This window comes from Rutidosis leptorrhynchoides, chromosome 8 (assembly GCF_046630445.1).
Source record: "Rutidosis leptorrhynchoides isolate AG116_Rl617_1_P2 chromosome 8, CSIRO_AGI_Rlap_v1, whole genome shotgun sequence".
Lineage (NCBI taxonomy): Eukaryota > Viridiplantae > Streptophyta > Magnoliopsida > Asterales > Asteraceae > Rutidosis > Rutidosis leptorrhynchoides.
The window spans coordinates 284,790,851-284,808,271 of record NC_092340.1 but is presented as its reverse complement, the minus strand read 5'-3'; positions in this window follow the sequence as shown (position 1 = coordinate 284,808,271).

Below are 17,421 nucleotides of genomic sequence, written 5' to 3'. Positions count from 1 at the left end.
CGGATAAGTGAATGGATTTTACCTTTTTTTAAGGAAAACGTGAACGAACCTTGAAAAAATGAATTGAAAATTTGATTATATATTTAGACAAGTAATATACTAAGAGTAATAAAGTAGCACTATAGTGTTGGATCATAGGGTTTGAATGCCGGATAAACCTTTGAATCGTGTAATCACTTTTGCGATAAATTATTTCGACCCTATACATAGATTGCCTTAGGGTTACACGAAATCTTTATTCGGAATAAGACAAAAGCACAACTCCAATATAGGCAATTAAAATTGGAAGTCAAGAACAAAGAGTTTTATGTATGTTGTGAATGTTCATGTTTTCATCATCTTGAAAATGAGAAAAATCTTCTATATTTATAGAGTATGAATGGTTACTATGAAAAGACACATCTCTTGGTATAAAAGATTCCATGAAAAGTCATACCTTTTGATTAAAAGGTAAGGCACCATTTCATTACAAATTACACCATTTCAATAATGATAGTCACCATTCCATGAATAGTTGTGTTCTTTGACCAAAAAGACTCCAACTAATAAACATAACCTTTCAATTAAATGACTCTAGTTAGCTTAAACAAGCGTGTACTCCACACTCTCCTAACTTGTTATAAAGCTTAACTAGAAATCCATTTGTCTCAAGTAAATCACTTTATCACACAAAATGACCGATGACACTAAAATCACCAACAATCCCCCCATTTTAGTGTAATCTTTAACAAACACACAAACTAATGCGTAAATGGAAATGTTCGTGAAGAATTGAATTTCCATTTAGTATATTATTTATGAGAATTTCATAAATCAGGGTGTTCGTGAAGAATTGAACCCTTCAATTCATTTGAAAACTATAAAATAATATACACATCAGTTTCTTACAATCTCTATTGTTCGTCTTGACGCTTTTATAAGCCATGCGTCCATATCCATTCATGAGTATATAGGAAACCAAGTCCAAGCTTCTTTGAAGCGGCAAAACTTCATACTCACTTAGGTAGCTTTCTTTAATCTTGCTCCCGCGATGCAATTTTTCAAAAAAACTATTAAGAAGTTTAACTTCAACCTACTCAACTCACGGGTCTAAACACATACTTTGGGATCAGTATATTTATGTGTTTCAATCTTCAGAAAGTAAGCTTACCTCATTGAATTCAGCTTTAGCGTTGTACTAGAAGGGAATTGGGCGTCTCACTTTGGAAGATTTAATGGACTTCAATCCCATAACATTAGCCAACTTGTGCGCACTTCTGGCTAATGTTTTGTCCAGTGATTTAGTCAAATTTTGTTGTGACCCAACAAAATCCACATATATCACTCCATTCGTGATATACCCACTAAACATAATCTGTCTAAGGCATAAGTGTCTAGACTTTTCCTTGTACATTTAACTATATGCCTTAGTCATAGGACATCACATACCTAGGATCTAATTGGACTTAAATCTCATTCACTTCGACTTCAATCAATTTCTCTTAGTAATCCTTTAATCCAAGGACTTACTAAATTCTTATTCTACCATAAAAAACTCGTGTACACTCGTTTATTCATTGATTGATCGGTCGACTCCTAAGTCCAATTTCTCTACAACTCACCAATGTAAACCTATAATTTGTACATACTTGATAATGAATTTTCATTTTCATTAAGCACACAATTATCACCATTACATTGGATAGAGAGATTATAACTATAAACATACCTCTGTCAATCCACTTCTAGAACCAAGAAGAAATGACAACATGTTAATTTATAGTGTCATTAATCTCAACATTAATCATTTGATCCAAGATACCACATCTACACCAAGAGTAAAATCCAATAAATGTAACATCTTTCATCTATACCAAGTGTAATAATCCAACAACTTGTAGATGAATCACAATCTTGATCAATAGTAAACTCAATACCATCTTAATATGCTTTAAGAATTCTCATTGTGAATTAAACCATGATTCAAAGCTTCTACAAGTACAATAGTACTTATATTCCATCACAATGTGTACTTTCAAGATTATACTAGAGATGATTAACATCTGCATCACATACACTATATTGGTGATTTGATTTCATAACCTAAATCATCCTTCCAATTTCAAAGCATATTATCAATTCAATACCATACCGGTATATTACTAGACAATTAAACAAGCAACATGCGAACTAAATTCGTCATTAATTTTAGATAAGCATGAATATTGTAAAATTCTAATTCATCCCAGAAGCAACATATGTTATTTAGGATCAATACATGGTATAACCCATGAAATACATAATAACATGCAAATTCGTTGCATAAGTTTCGTACAAATTATTGTAACAAAATTATCCTAACTGTTTAGTTTAGTTAGCAGTTACAATTGTAATGCTACATACAACCGATATGCACAAACATTATGTCAAAAATGGCGGTTAATTTCATTTTTCATGCGTCATTTCAAATAGTAGTATCCACAAATATTCAAATGATACTCAAAGAGGATGAACCAATATCATGAGTGGATTAGTTTAATTTCTCCACCTATGTAAATGATCAGTGATAATTATATGAATCCACAATCATGTTGTATATGTATGCAGACCCGTTATTTATTAATGCATACCCATAACCCATTCATTTGAATCTACATATTAATATAGTACTCCGTAATAATCACAAGTAATTGTTTGATGATAATCAATCAATTATAATAATTATAATTACCAATTTCATTAACACCGTTGGGGTGCCATGTGCGCCACTTTACTAAAACAATATACATCTTCAATTCACGATAAACGCATTGTAACATCCCGCGTTTTTCCGTTAAATTTAATTTTAACACCGTTTTTTTTTTTTTAAAAACATAATCTTTCGTATTTAAATTAATAGTTTCCGTGAGTAACGTTCATTATATTCCCGCTATTTAATTTTGACATCACCCGTTTACTCGAGCGTTTTAAAAATATTCGTTTGGTTAATTCCCGCACCCGCTTTGAAACTTGAGGGACAAATCTTGTCACTTGGCCAAATTGGAGCAACTAGTCACCACCTCCCACCATTACCTCCTCATTTCTTTTCTTTTTGATTTTTCTTTCACTTATCTCTTCCAAACTTACATCCTTTTCACCTTCAACATAAATTCATCATCTAAATTCGGATCGGGAAGCAAACTTCAAAACAAATTACATATTCGTGATCCTCTCTTCATCCTCTACATTTTGATACCAATTTCATCAAGTTTGGGTAACATTTCTAAAACACTAAATTTCTCTAAATTCGTTTTATATACTTGAAATTGTGTTAGTTAGTGTCTATGGCTCGTGTGTAACATGAATATATGTTTTGTTTGCTCGATTTGTGGTTTGGAGTAACTAGTTTGAGTTTTTGAAATGGGTTTGCTTAATCCTTGATTTTGGATGAGTTAATGTTGTTAGATTGTTAAAGTGCATGTTTTAATTGTGTTACTAGTATCATTAGCCACATTTTGATGTGTAGGTTGATTAAGAAAACTTCAAAAACCCGATTAATGATTTTGTGATGTTTGACTAGGGTTTGATAGTTCTTGACATGAACTTTTGATGCTTGAATGCCATGAAATGTTAATTGTTAGTGTTTAGTAGTAATGTATGCTTCATTACCTTCAAAACGGCATATCATATGTGTGAATTGGATTCCCGAAACTTAAAATGCGATTGATGAACTTGAAACTTTGAAAATGGACTTTTATTGATCACTTGATGAGATTTCGGCTATTGTAAATGATGTTTGTGATTGATGAATTGTGTTTAGTTGTATTCCTTGTAAAAATACCTTTCCGATGATATAAGATACATGTTCTAATTGTTTGCGGATCATAAAATGTGATTGTTTGTGTTTTGGTTCGTGCATACTTTGAAAAACAGAAAAATGTCTGCCCAGATGGTGGCGCGGCGCGCCCCATCCCCGCGCGGCGCGCGAACTGGCCTGGCCAGAATTCTGCTCACTTTGTCACTTTTCACGCGAAATGTTTGACTAGCTATCGACCTCCGATTCACATGAAACTTGTTCTAATATGCTTATATATGAATAACTAGCATAGAAAAATAGTTCGGGACCCGACCCGAACGCGTTGACTTTTTCGTTGACTTTGACCAAGTTTGACTTTTAGTCAAACTTAACCAAACTTTTATACAATCATTCTAACATGCTTTTATACTTGTTTCTTGTATGAAACTTGACAACGTGATTCACATGCTATACTTAATCGAGTCGTAACGAGCCATAGGACTAATTGAACACATTTCACCCGACCTTGTGTCGTAACCGGTTAATTGATATAACTTACTTGTTTAGGTCAAGGCTAAGCAACTTTCATGCACACGTTTACTTGTTGAAGTACCTTTATACTCGTGCACTCGAGGTGAGATCATAGTCCCACTTTTACTCTTTTAAACTTACTTTTGGGATGAGAAAACATAAACGATTCTTTTGAACTAAGTGAACACAAGAACGGGAAAACAAACATTCTACATACGAGTTTAGAACGAAAATCCTCAATCCGATTATCATTAGTTACATCAGATGGTGTAAGCGAGAACTTATGTTATATGGCCATATGGGTTGACAACCCTCATCCTTGACGGTTCGCTACCGTCTACGGATGAAATATATTTTCGAGAACAGTGTTGTTCTAGCACTAATTGATGGGGTATTCAACGGACGGAACGTTAAGCTTTGATAATTGGGTGCTCGTGAATATTAACTTTTAGAATGTACTACTATTATTTCAACTTTGCAAATCTTGTGGTTCGACTTACTTTACTTTTACTCACTTACTCAAACCTATGATTTCACCAACGTTTTTGCGTTGACAGATTCTTCTATGTTTTCTCAGGTTTTCACATGGCTATTTGTTACACGCTTCCGCACTCTTTGATTACTTGATTGGAGTCTACCATGCATGCATACGCTAGGGATAGCATTTTTGGATTCAAACTTTTGTCTACTTACTTACGCTATTTATAGCAACTGTGGTTTCAAACTAATTATGTCGCAAGTTATTTCATTCATACTTTATAACTTTGTAAACTTAAACTTATTGTCGATCCGTTTGTTAAACTAAACTTTGTACCTTTCAAATGAACGCGACATAATTTTGGTCAAACGAGTCTCATATAGGGACTACGACCACGTAACGGGACCTAAGTTAACGACGCCGTCAATAACGGTTTTGGTCGGGTCGTTACAAGTGGTATCAGAGCGTTGGTTGTAGAGAACTAGGATGCATTAGTGTGTCTAACAAAGTCGTTAGGACGCATTAGTAAGTCTAGACTACAACCGGATAGTTAATCATTGCATTCTGACATACATTTGCTATAGATAACACTTACTTGACTACTTGTGCATTATACTTGAATCATTCTTAGGAAAACTTTTTAATGGTACCCAACCTTCATTATACGAACTCGTATCCTGCCACTTTAGTTCGGGAACTCTGACTCCTTGGTTGTTATTTCCCCCGTCTCATCTTACTATCCATGAATATTGTAAAGTCACTGTCACTACTCTAGATGAGTATCTTCATCACCATTTATCGCTACGGTTGCGTATTACTTGTTATCATGACTCGTTACTCTTTTCATACCTAAATACAATATTGTCTGACTCGAACCACATTGACGTGAACACTCAACTATACACTTCCCTCGGGGAACGCATCTTCAGAGTTGCACCAATTCTTTCGATTTAATACGAGTCACGTGTGAGACGTCGTTACATTTTGTTCATTTTAGATTTTCGCGATTACACGAACTTGAATCTATAGAGTGATGTGGGAATAGAGGTATGAGTTAGCGTAATATAACGACACTCGATCAACGTGGTTATATTACGGTAAGACATACCAAAGTTCTAGTGACGCGTGATGGTGGTTAGACTCGATCAACCTAAACACCACCATGTGCCATGTACATGACTTCATCCTTTCAGGTTTGGACATCCGAAAACTCCGAGAATATTTATAACAACCATACCGGGGACACACCTTCAATTATTGTCAAATTATATTTATGCTTCCGAATGAATTACCGATTCCATTCGATTTCAACCGTATGTCACACGGGTATACTAGCTCGTCCTCGCGCAGTCTTATTGACTAACTACAATTTACTCGTTATGCTCACATCGGGGCGGAAACTTCTCTTGCATCACCCTCGTACTTCCGGTTCAGGAGGTCCTTATTCTAAATTCTCAATGGAGAGCGACTCTTCACGTCATACAAGTATTCGCCGCGAGGGTGGATAGTCCTAACAATCGTTTTCAAAACCCGATAAGAACTTGCCCCGACGAACGTTTTTGGAAACCGATAAATCTTCCGCGACGCGAATTTTCTTGAGAAACTTGTCCTAGCTAACGTTTTCAATTCCTAGCAAACTTGTTCAATATGCCCTAGGGAAATGTACCCCGTTTCGGATCGAGATCCTCGTTTCACTTCTAGATTTTGGAGTACCTTACAAAAAGCCTCGGGACCGCATTTAGACATGAGTACCGCGTACCATCCACAACCCGACGGACCGAACAAACATGCGATTTAAACCTTGGAAACCATAATACAAGTTTGTATTACCAACTTCAAATTTACTTGAGAAAAGTATTTTCCTTTAACCGAATCCTCGTACTACAATGATTTTCATTCGAGTTTTAACGTCACTCCTTTTGAAACCACATGTGACCGGAAACGTCATTCTCCTTTGTCGAACCAAGTAAACGATGATCAATTCACCGGGGCCGAGGTTATTCATGAGCAACCGAGAAAATTTATTCATATTCAGGTAAAACCCTACGCGACTCGTAATCACCAAGAGCTACGCCGATGTTAGACGTAAACATTTCAAATTCCACGTGGGAAACCGCGTCACGTTAAGAGTCGCACCTTGGAAAGGTGCAATCCGTTTCGGGAAAACGTAGGAAGCTAAATCCGCGATATTTTGATCCTTTAAATTCTTGGGGTGTTTTGGACCCGTCGCTAGCCGTTTAGACTTTTCCGACTCATTTTGGGTCTCCGTTTATCCTACATTCGATGTATCAACTCAAAGACGTGTTTTGCGAAACGAGAACTTGTTATCTCCTTTGATGAACTCACTATCGACGATAACCCTCACTTCTTAGGAGGACCGGTTGAAACCATAAATCGTGAAGCCAAACCTTAAAACAACATATGATCCCGACCGTCAAAAATTCGTTGAAATACCCTAGGACGTACTTCTCCCTCACTCGTAGAATTGGCAACGCAAGATCTCGAGGAAGATTCAACAACTACTACTTCCAACTAAATTTCGGGACGAAATTTCTTTTGAGGCGTGGATAATGTAACATCCCGCGTTTTTCCGTTAAATTTAATTTTAACACCGTTTTTTTTTTTTTTAAAAACATAATCTTTCGTATTTAAATTAATAGTTTCCGTGAGTAACGTTCATTATATTCCTGCTATTTAATTTTGACATCACCCGTTTACTCGAGCGTTTTAAAAATATTCGTTTGGTTAATTCCCGCACCCGCTTTGAAACTTGAGGGACAAATCTTGTCACTTGGCCAAATTGGAGCAACTAGTCACCACCTCCCACCATTACCTCCTCATTTCTTTTCTTTTTGATTTTTCTTTCACTCATCTCTTCCAAACTTACATCCTTTTCACCTTCAACATAAATTCATCATCTAAATTCGGATCGGGAAGCAAACTTCAAAACAAATTACATATTCGTGATCCTCTCTTCATCCTCTACATTTTGATACCAATTTCATCAAGTTTGGGTAACATTTCTAAAACACTAAATTTCTCTAAATTCGTTTTATATACTTGAAATTGTGTTAGTTAGTGTCTATGGCTCGTGTGTAACATGAATATATGTTTTGTTTGCTCGATTTGTGGTTTGGAGTAACTAGTTTGAGTTTTTGAAATGGGTTTGCTTAATCCTTGATTTTGGATGAGTTAATGTTGTTAGATTGTTAAAGTGCATGTTTTAATTGTGTTACTAGTATCATTAGCCACATTTTGATGTGTAGGTTGATTAAGAAAACTTCAAAAACCCGATTAATGATTTTGTGATGTTTGACTAGGGTTTGATAGTTCTTGACATGAACTTTTGATGCTTGAATGCCATGAAATGTTAATTGTTAGTGTTTAGTAGTAATGTATGCTTCATTACCTTCAAAACGGCATATCATATGTGTGAATTGGATTCCCGAAACTTAAAATGCGATTGATGAACTTGAAACTTTGAAAATGGACTTTTATTGATCACTTGATGAGATTTCGGCTATTGTAAATGATGTTTGTGATTGATGAATTGTGTTTAGTTGTATTCCTTGTAAAAATACCTTTCCGATGATATAAGATACATGTTCTAATTGTTTGCGGATCATAAAATGTGATTGTTTGTGTTTTGGTTCGTGCATACTTTGAAAAACAGAAAAATGTCTGCCCAGATGGTGGCGCGGCGCGCCCCATCCCAGCGCGGCGCGCGAACTGGCCTGGCCAGAATTCTGCTCACTTTGTCACTTTTCACGCGAAATGTTTGACTAGCTATCGACCTCCGATTCACATGAAACTTGTTCTAATATGCTTATATATGAATAACTAGCATAGAAAAATAGTTCGGGACCCGACCCGAACGCGTTGACTTTTTCGTTGACTTTGACCAAGTTTGACTTTTAGTCAAACTTAACCAAACTTTTATACAATCATTCTAACATGCTTTTATACTTGTTTCTTGTATGAAACTTGACAACGTGATTCACATGCTATACTTAATCGAGTCGTAACGAGCCATAGGACTAATTGAACACATTTCACCCGACCTTGTGTCGTAACCGGTTAATTGATATAACTTACTTGTTTAGGTCAAGGCTAAGCAACTTTCATGCACACGTTTACTTGTTGAAGTACCTTTATACTCGTGCACTCGAGGTGAGATCATAGTCCCACTTTTACTCTTTTAAACTTACTTTTGGGATGAGAAAACATAAACGATTCTTTTGAACTAAGTGAACACAAGAACGGGAAAACAAACATTCTACATACGAGTTTAGAACGAAAATCCTCAATCCGATTATCATTAGTTACATCAGATGGTGTAAGCGAGAACTTATGTTATATGGCCATATGGGTTGACAACCCTCATCCTTGACGGTTCGCTACCGTCTACGGATGAAATATATTTTCGAGAACAGTGTTGTTCTAGCACTAATTGATGGGGTATTCAACGGACGGAACGTTAAGCTTTGATAATTGGGTGCTCGTGAATATTAACTTTTAGAATGTACTACTATTATTTCAACTTTGCAAATCTTGTGGTTCGACTTACTTTACTTTTACTCACTTACTCAAACCTATGATTTCACCAACGTTTTTGCGTTGACAGATTCTTCTATGTTTTCTCAGGTTTTCACATGGCTATTTGTTACACGCTTCCGCACTCTTTGATTACTTGATTGGAGTCTACCATGCATGCATACGCTAGGGATAGCATTTTTGGATTCAAACTTTTGTCTACTTACTTACGCTATTTATAGCAACTGTGGTTTCAAACTAATTATGTCGCAAGTTATTTCATTCATACTTTATAACTTTGTAAACTTAAACTTATTGTCGATCCGTTTGTTAAACTAAACTTTGTACCTTTCAAATGAACGCGACATAATTTTGGTCAAACGAGTCTCATATAGGGACTACGACCACGCAACGGGACCTAAGTTAACGACGCCGTCAATAACAGTTTTGGTCGGGTCGTTACACGCATGATATCATAACAGTAGCATGTTTTACGATGATGAATTAAATTAAAAACTTACATGCACGAGTCAGAAGTGACTCGTTAGTCCGATTGATAGTAGAAATTCGCATATCCTCCGCACAAAGGAAGTTCCATGATTATTTCCACCAACGTATCTCTATCTTTCCAAAATTCATCAACCATTCACTAATCTTGTGAATCAAAATAACACAAACAACTTGTTTGTAAAAATGTTTCTTTCGTCAACCCAACATAACAATTATATGGTTTGGTTTCCATGTGCATCATGAATGCCAAAAGGAAAATAGTTTTTCCTTGAAACCAAAATCAAGACACAACTTCCTGTACGTGTTTTGTCTTCACATTAGTCAACCCAATATTTGTTTGACCACATGATCACCATTTAATTCTTTGGTTGCCATCGATCTGATTAAATTTTAAATCACGAAAGAAACTTTACTCCAAATCGCCTATGTCTTCATGATTCATCAAAGGTTTATCAGTAGGAAATACTTTATCGCTTTGTTGGATCATAGGGTTTGAATGCCGGATAAACCTTTGAATCGTGTAATCACTTTCGCGATAAAGTATTTCGACCCTATACATAGATTGCCTTGGGATTACACGAAATATTTATTCGGGATAAGACAAAGGCACAACTCCAATATAGCCAATTAAAATTGGAAGTCAAGAACAAAGAGTTTTATGTATGTTGTGAATGTTCATGTTTTCGTCATCTTGAAAATGAGACAAATCTTCTCTATTTATAGAGTATGAATGGTTACTATGAAAAAACACATCTCTTGGTATAAAAGATTTCATGAAAAGTCATACCTTTTGATTAAAAGGTAAGACACCATTTCATTACAAGTTACACTATTTCATCAATGATAGTCACCATTCCATGAATAGTTGTGTTCTTTGACCAAAAAGACACCAACTAATAAACACAACATTTCAATTAAATGACTCTAGTTAGCTTAAACAAGCGTGTACTGCACACTCTCCTAACTTGTTATAAAGCTTAACTAGAAATCCATTTGTCTCAAGTAAATCACTTTATCACACAAAATGACCGATGACACTAAAATCACCAACATATAGGGTAAAAGAAAGTTAATCGTGCCTTGGAACGAACATATGGTGTTTTTTTTCTTTTGGGAAAGTAAGCATTCTATAGAAGGGCAAAAAGCAAATGTACATGGATATTTAGAGTCCACTATAAACTACAATCTAGACAGGGTACATCTATATATGAACTAAACTGGCCACTATAAACGTTTGGTGTTTACTTTGAGTAATTGAGATACATTAGTGTAGTGTTATGATGACGAACTAACAATTTACTAGCTACTTCTAATTTTAACATATATGAGTGAAAGTATGTGGACATAAGAGTTTGAAAAAGAGTAATTACCTCTTCACAAACCAATGAGCATAGTCATATCTTTTATATTCTGCACGCTCATTCTATAAATAACCAACAGCATATATTCCACTTGCTACAAAACTAGACAATTGCCTATTTGCCTTAAAGTACTTGACTTTTTATTAGGTAAGATTTAATATGCTTGGCTTCTGTTTGATACTCCCAATTACTTACTCTCGTAATATAATATTTGTGTCTTTTCACTACTCATTTCCATTTCATTTGTAATGGTAAAATAAAAAACATCTTCGTACCTGATAAACATCCACTCGATCCGATCCGTTAGTGATGAATGAATATGGGTAAAAGGTAGAAGGATTTTCCTGTTCGGGCTACCTGAGAGGGTGAGTAAACCGACCACATACTCTGATGTACGCAGCCCAGCAGGATTGCTCTCTGATTATATTGTTTTCAAATCCTTCCCTAGCCACCGGAATATAATCGTCCTAGAAAAGATTTGAACCTGAGACCTCTTGCAAGGAACTCAGGGCCCAACCACTTGGCTATCTTATGATGGTTTAGTGATGAATGAATATAGATACACTGAATGGATGAATATTGGATATGAATATGAATGTTCAGTTGACTGGATATCATGACAATACGTAATGAGTATCGTTTATTTACTTGCGCAATAAATCTTTGAATCCAACGTTATACAATGTTGATCGAACACTATGAGTTTTGATTGTATAAACTATAAGATATTTACTTTTGGTTGTACATAGTTGGAAATATGAAGTAATTTATTTTTGGTTGTACACAGTGCACAACTATCATTCAAATTCAAATTTAGTCTAAAATAGAAAAAAAAAAAAAATTAAAAGACAAAATTACACGGGGAGTCTCAGTGGTACGTATATCAAAAAATGCTAACGGGGTCCAAAAGAATATTTTGACCTTTGAGAATCCTTGTACTTTGCCATTGTTGCGTGGGGAGTCAAATTGGCGCCGTAGTTGGGTTCATTAGTTTGCCTTCGGCCAATTAGGAATGATCCATTTATATAGATGAAACTAATCATCTTTTTTTAGATGGAAGCCGGTTCCACAACTTTAGTAAAGAGAACTAGATTCATCCATCAATATAAATATTTGTCGTTGGTGCTGTTGAGGTGTTTAAGTCTAATGAAGGGAGGTTTTGATGAGACATATTCCTCAATGTTCGTTGCTTTGGTTTTGAATGCAAACTTTGTAAGGACCCGTTCATATACATTATAAACGATTCTCAATAGTTGATTACATCGTGAGGTATTTGACCTCTATATGATACATTTTTCAGACATTGCATTCGTTTTTAAAAGATAAACTCTCTTTACATCGAAAATTAACAGGCATGCATACTATTTCTTAATGTCCAACTATAAATGACCTAATCTATCATTTAGTTAATAATAATCTCTACTGAACTCAACGACTTGAATGCAACGTCTATTGAAATATGCCATGAATGACTCCAAGTAATGTAACAACCCAAACCGTAACCGACCAAACACGACGAAATTTCAAACAAAAAAAAATTTTCTGGTGCAGATCATCTGCGCGGCGCGCCAGGTGGCCGCGCGGCGCGCCAAACCACCTGGACAGCCCGCTGTCCCCGGAAGTCAATTTAACGAAAATGTTTGACTAGTTCCCGACATATTTAGCCAAAACGCTTTTAACCGTACATTAATATATGTAAAACTAGCACATAACTAAGGTTTGAGCGAGTTTTACAAAGTGGGGCCCACACGTGCCCAAATTACCCTTTAAGTATAAAAATACAATTTTAGGCCATAAGACTCTTAATACAAGACAAAGCCGAGCATGGCGATTGGGGGTACACTACCCAATCCTAATAAATCCAAAAGCAAGCCTTCTACGCAAACTATGCAAGTCCTCTAATCCTTGCGCTTACCCGAGCCACCATCCGCATGCAATCTATAAAAAGAGTCAACAACGAGAGGGTAAGCTAACGCTTAGTGAATGATAATATACTACATACATATACATGTATAAAATGAATACGCCACACAAACAAATACCGCATACCGTAGCATCCAAATATAAAGCAACTACACTAAGCATACCGTACAATCTCTAAGCATCAAGCTAAAGGTACAACAACAAATATGAGTCCACCAACGACAAAGTGAACATCTCCAAATAGCTACACCCGGAGGGTTAGCTACAACACAACAATACATTAATATAATAATAATATGAACGAACAAGGTTAACACCTTAACCTATTACCGAGAACCCAAAGATACCACAATGAAGATTGGCCGAACTACACGAGCCTTAGTAATCCGAAACCACACGAGATTACTACCTCAACAAGATGACCGAACTACACGAGTCACCATGAATCCGAACTACACGAGATTCATTCGATAAGATGACCGAAACTACACGCGTCATCGTGAGTCCGAAACCACACGCGATTCACTACTCCAACTCAAACCCACGGTCACGGGATTATAAAAATCCACCACATCGGGGCCACAACATCCAAATCACAATCACGTGTGATAATGTACACACGAACGTGTACTTCGCCAAAGATGGTCAACCAAAACGCACAACCGTGCCAATTGGACTCATACAAAAGTCCATCAAGTCCACCTACATGTGAAGTGAGCTCTCTAGCCGAGAATCACTTCACCCGACCCGCACCCATCCTACACATACATATGTACATAGGATAATATCACTCACCTTGAAGTCTTGAAGAAAGCTTCCAAGTAATCCGCAACTCGCCAATGGAAAATACCTATTCCATTATCACAATTACAACAATACAATTAGGATGGATTTACAAACCAACCCAATTCAACACTTAGTGCAATTTCGACCCAATTGCACTTCCAAGCACAAACCGTGCCCGAACTAACCAATAATCACTAACACCAGTGAGAATGGTCCTAATAAGCCAATTAAACCCGAACTCAAGTGTCAAACACGTGTCATACCCATTTAGACACTTAAACCCTAATTTTGACCCATAAAGGTCAAAATCTCGTCCTTTATAAGTTTTGACACCAAAACACATTTAACTCGGACTTATACTTCAACTTAATCCATTTTAAGTTCGTAAACCTCATTAAGTCACCAAATGGGTCATAATCACCACCAAACCCTAATTTGACCCAAAGTCAAAGTTAGTCAATCAAATAACCCTAAATGGGTTCCAATACTTCCATAATCACTAACTTAAGTGATTAAACTAAATTTCAAGTTCTAAACATGGCCAAATAGTTCACCAACCCGAAATCCACCAACAAATAACAACAAACCCGATTACTAGCATCACTAAACCCATTTCATCACCTAAAAGGGTTTTACAACTAATTAACTCAAAACCCTAACTTTATATCAAATTAAACAAATGAAATTCGGAGTTTGAGCTTACCAATACTATCACCGTGTAGCCGAGAACGAAAGGAACAACTTTAAAACCCGAGACTTTGAACGATTCGAGCTTCTTCCTCACCAAAACCTCCAATCTCTCTCTAAACTCTTACTCTCTCTCTAAAATGGATGAAGATGATGAGTGGATGTGAATGGGATCCAAAACTGATCCAAACTAGCTCATAAGCCTCACAAATCCGGCCTCAAGTGAAATTACCCATTTGCCCTTCATTTAAACCAATTAAGAAAACAAGGGATTCTGTCAGCAGCAAACGGCGCGGCGCGCCGAATCCCCGCGCGGCGCGCGACATAACTGAAACAGATTCTTTTGCATTTTAAACTTTATATAAATAATCCGCGAAACCCAATCTCGAACGTCTTAATACACAAACAAGCAAGATAAATATTCGGGTCTTACAACTCTCCCCCACTTAAACTCGATCACGTCCTCGTGATCCTCATCACTTAACCAAGTGGACCTCACCCTACGGTCCTCGACATAAGTCCCATTCCGACTTTCCTAAGCAATCCCTTCCCAACGAATCGCCTTCCACAACTAAATCGTCACCCGCGATTTATTCAAATCACCATCCGAGCACTAAAACCATGCTCATTCCCTAACATCAAGAAAACTCAACCAATCTCGTACCGAGATATAAATCCCTTAGCGTACTATTACCGAGTACAACGCTAAAAGCAACCAAGTCTCAACCTAAGGTCAACAACCCGAAACGATGAGGACCGAACCAAACGAATCCTTACGGACAACACCAACCACTAACATCCCTTGTAGTGCGCAATACGACCCAAGCGCAACTACCGTAACATCAAAACAAACGGCTAAAACCGATAGCGTCCAAAACGATGATGGCAACGCTAGAACCCAAGGTGTACAAAATCGACTATTGTCACACCCGTAACAACACGTGAGCGAAACACGGCTATCGCATCACTAATCACACAACATGGTCCTTAAGACCCCACCATCGGTGTATCAAACAACCGATAGATCAAACAATACGGTCCTTACGACCCCACCATCGGTGTATCAACCACCAATGGATCACACAACACATGAAGGCTGGCCGAAAACACACGCGCCTTAGTGAATCCGAACTACACGCGACTCACTACCTTCAACACAACAACAATCGGGAATGGCCGAACTACACGCGCCATAGTGAATCCGAACTACACGAGAGTCACTATCCCGGAGGAATGACCGTACTACACGAGTCAATTGTGAATCCGAACTACACGAGACTCACTCCTCAATACAATGACCGAAACCACACGAGTCATTTGTGAATCCGAAACCACACGCGATCCACTTCCACAATATGATGACCGAAACCACACGCGTCATCGTGAATCCGAAACCACACGCGATCCACTACTATGGCGAAGTCAGCGGACCCGAAGATCATGCTTCACCAAATCTCAACACCGGATAAAGTCAGCGGACCCGAAGATCATGCTTCACCGATCACGTACTCCCGTGATGAAGTCAGCGGACCCTAAAGATCATGCTCCATCACTCAACCGTACCATAATGAAGTCAGCGGACCCCGAAGGTCATGCTTCATAAATCATCAATACCACGATGAAGTCAGCGGACCCTAAAGATCATGCTTCATCGATCACATACGCACTTTCGGCCTCAAACAACGAGTAGTGCAACATCGCGCCCTGCTACACTATAGTGAATCCTAACGGATACCACTAACCATCCCCACAATCGAGCAAGAACCACCTATATCAAACATAGGTACCAAACAATGATTCCCCAAAAGAGAACCCGACACACACCTCCCTTAACCGAAGGATTTCACCTTGCTCACCAAACACGTCCATTATCTCTCAACGAGATTTACCACATTACCACCTCAGTGGTAATTCCAATCCAACATCATAAGTACAATTTAACCAAAATTGTACTCTACCACAAGTTGACCAAAACTAGGTCTCGACGAAATTTCCGGATCTACTAAAAAACATCATCCGAAATATCACACTAAAACTTCCTCGTGCGGAAATGCGACTCCCCCTCTTGGAACCACGTTCCTATATCACACTCGTACAACCGTACAATGCTACCAAAGGTAGACTTTACCAACGATTGGGTACACACGACCCATCACTACACCTTGCTCCAACCTTGAGCATACGAAGGATTTCAAACAATCCTTAAACATTTCGAACGAAAAGTGTACCACGCATTACACAAACTACACCCTCGCAATCATCCAATTACTATAGTTGTCAATTTCACCGAGTCACTCGTGTACTTAAGGGTTCCTCCCGGTACCCTAAGTACAATGTAACTACAACACAATCGGAGTCGACACCACGCTAGTAGGTATAAAAGAGGCACCTAATGTCGCGTCATAAAGACTCCATTACCAACGCCCATCGAGATTTAAAACACTCGATCTCAAGGGTTCCAACCAACCGACGAACCTCATGATTCGTCAACTTCGACACGCAAGCGAACACGCGCTTAACAATCGAACACCAAAACCATTTCCGTGGCTTGGTAGAAACATACCCCAAATACTAAGGAACGCTTGGTTGCACCAAGTCTTACGCCCTTCGCCCGACAATCAAACATCACCTTAGGGTACTTCCATTAGGAACGTCACCCATAGCATAACATACACAACAAGGGCATGCAACTCAAACTCAAACGGCATTTAATAAATAATCAAAAGACATATTTATCAAAATTAAACGTACCTTAACGTCTCCTCGCCGCACCCGTCCCCGCTAACTTGGGACATTCCGACTTACGATGTCCTTCCTTTTGGCAATTGAAGCACACCATACTACCACCCTTTGGTACC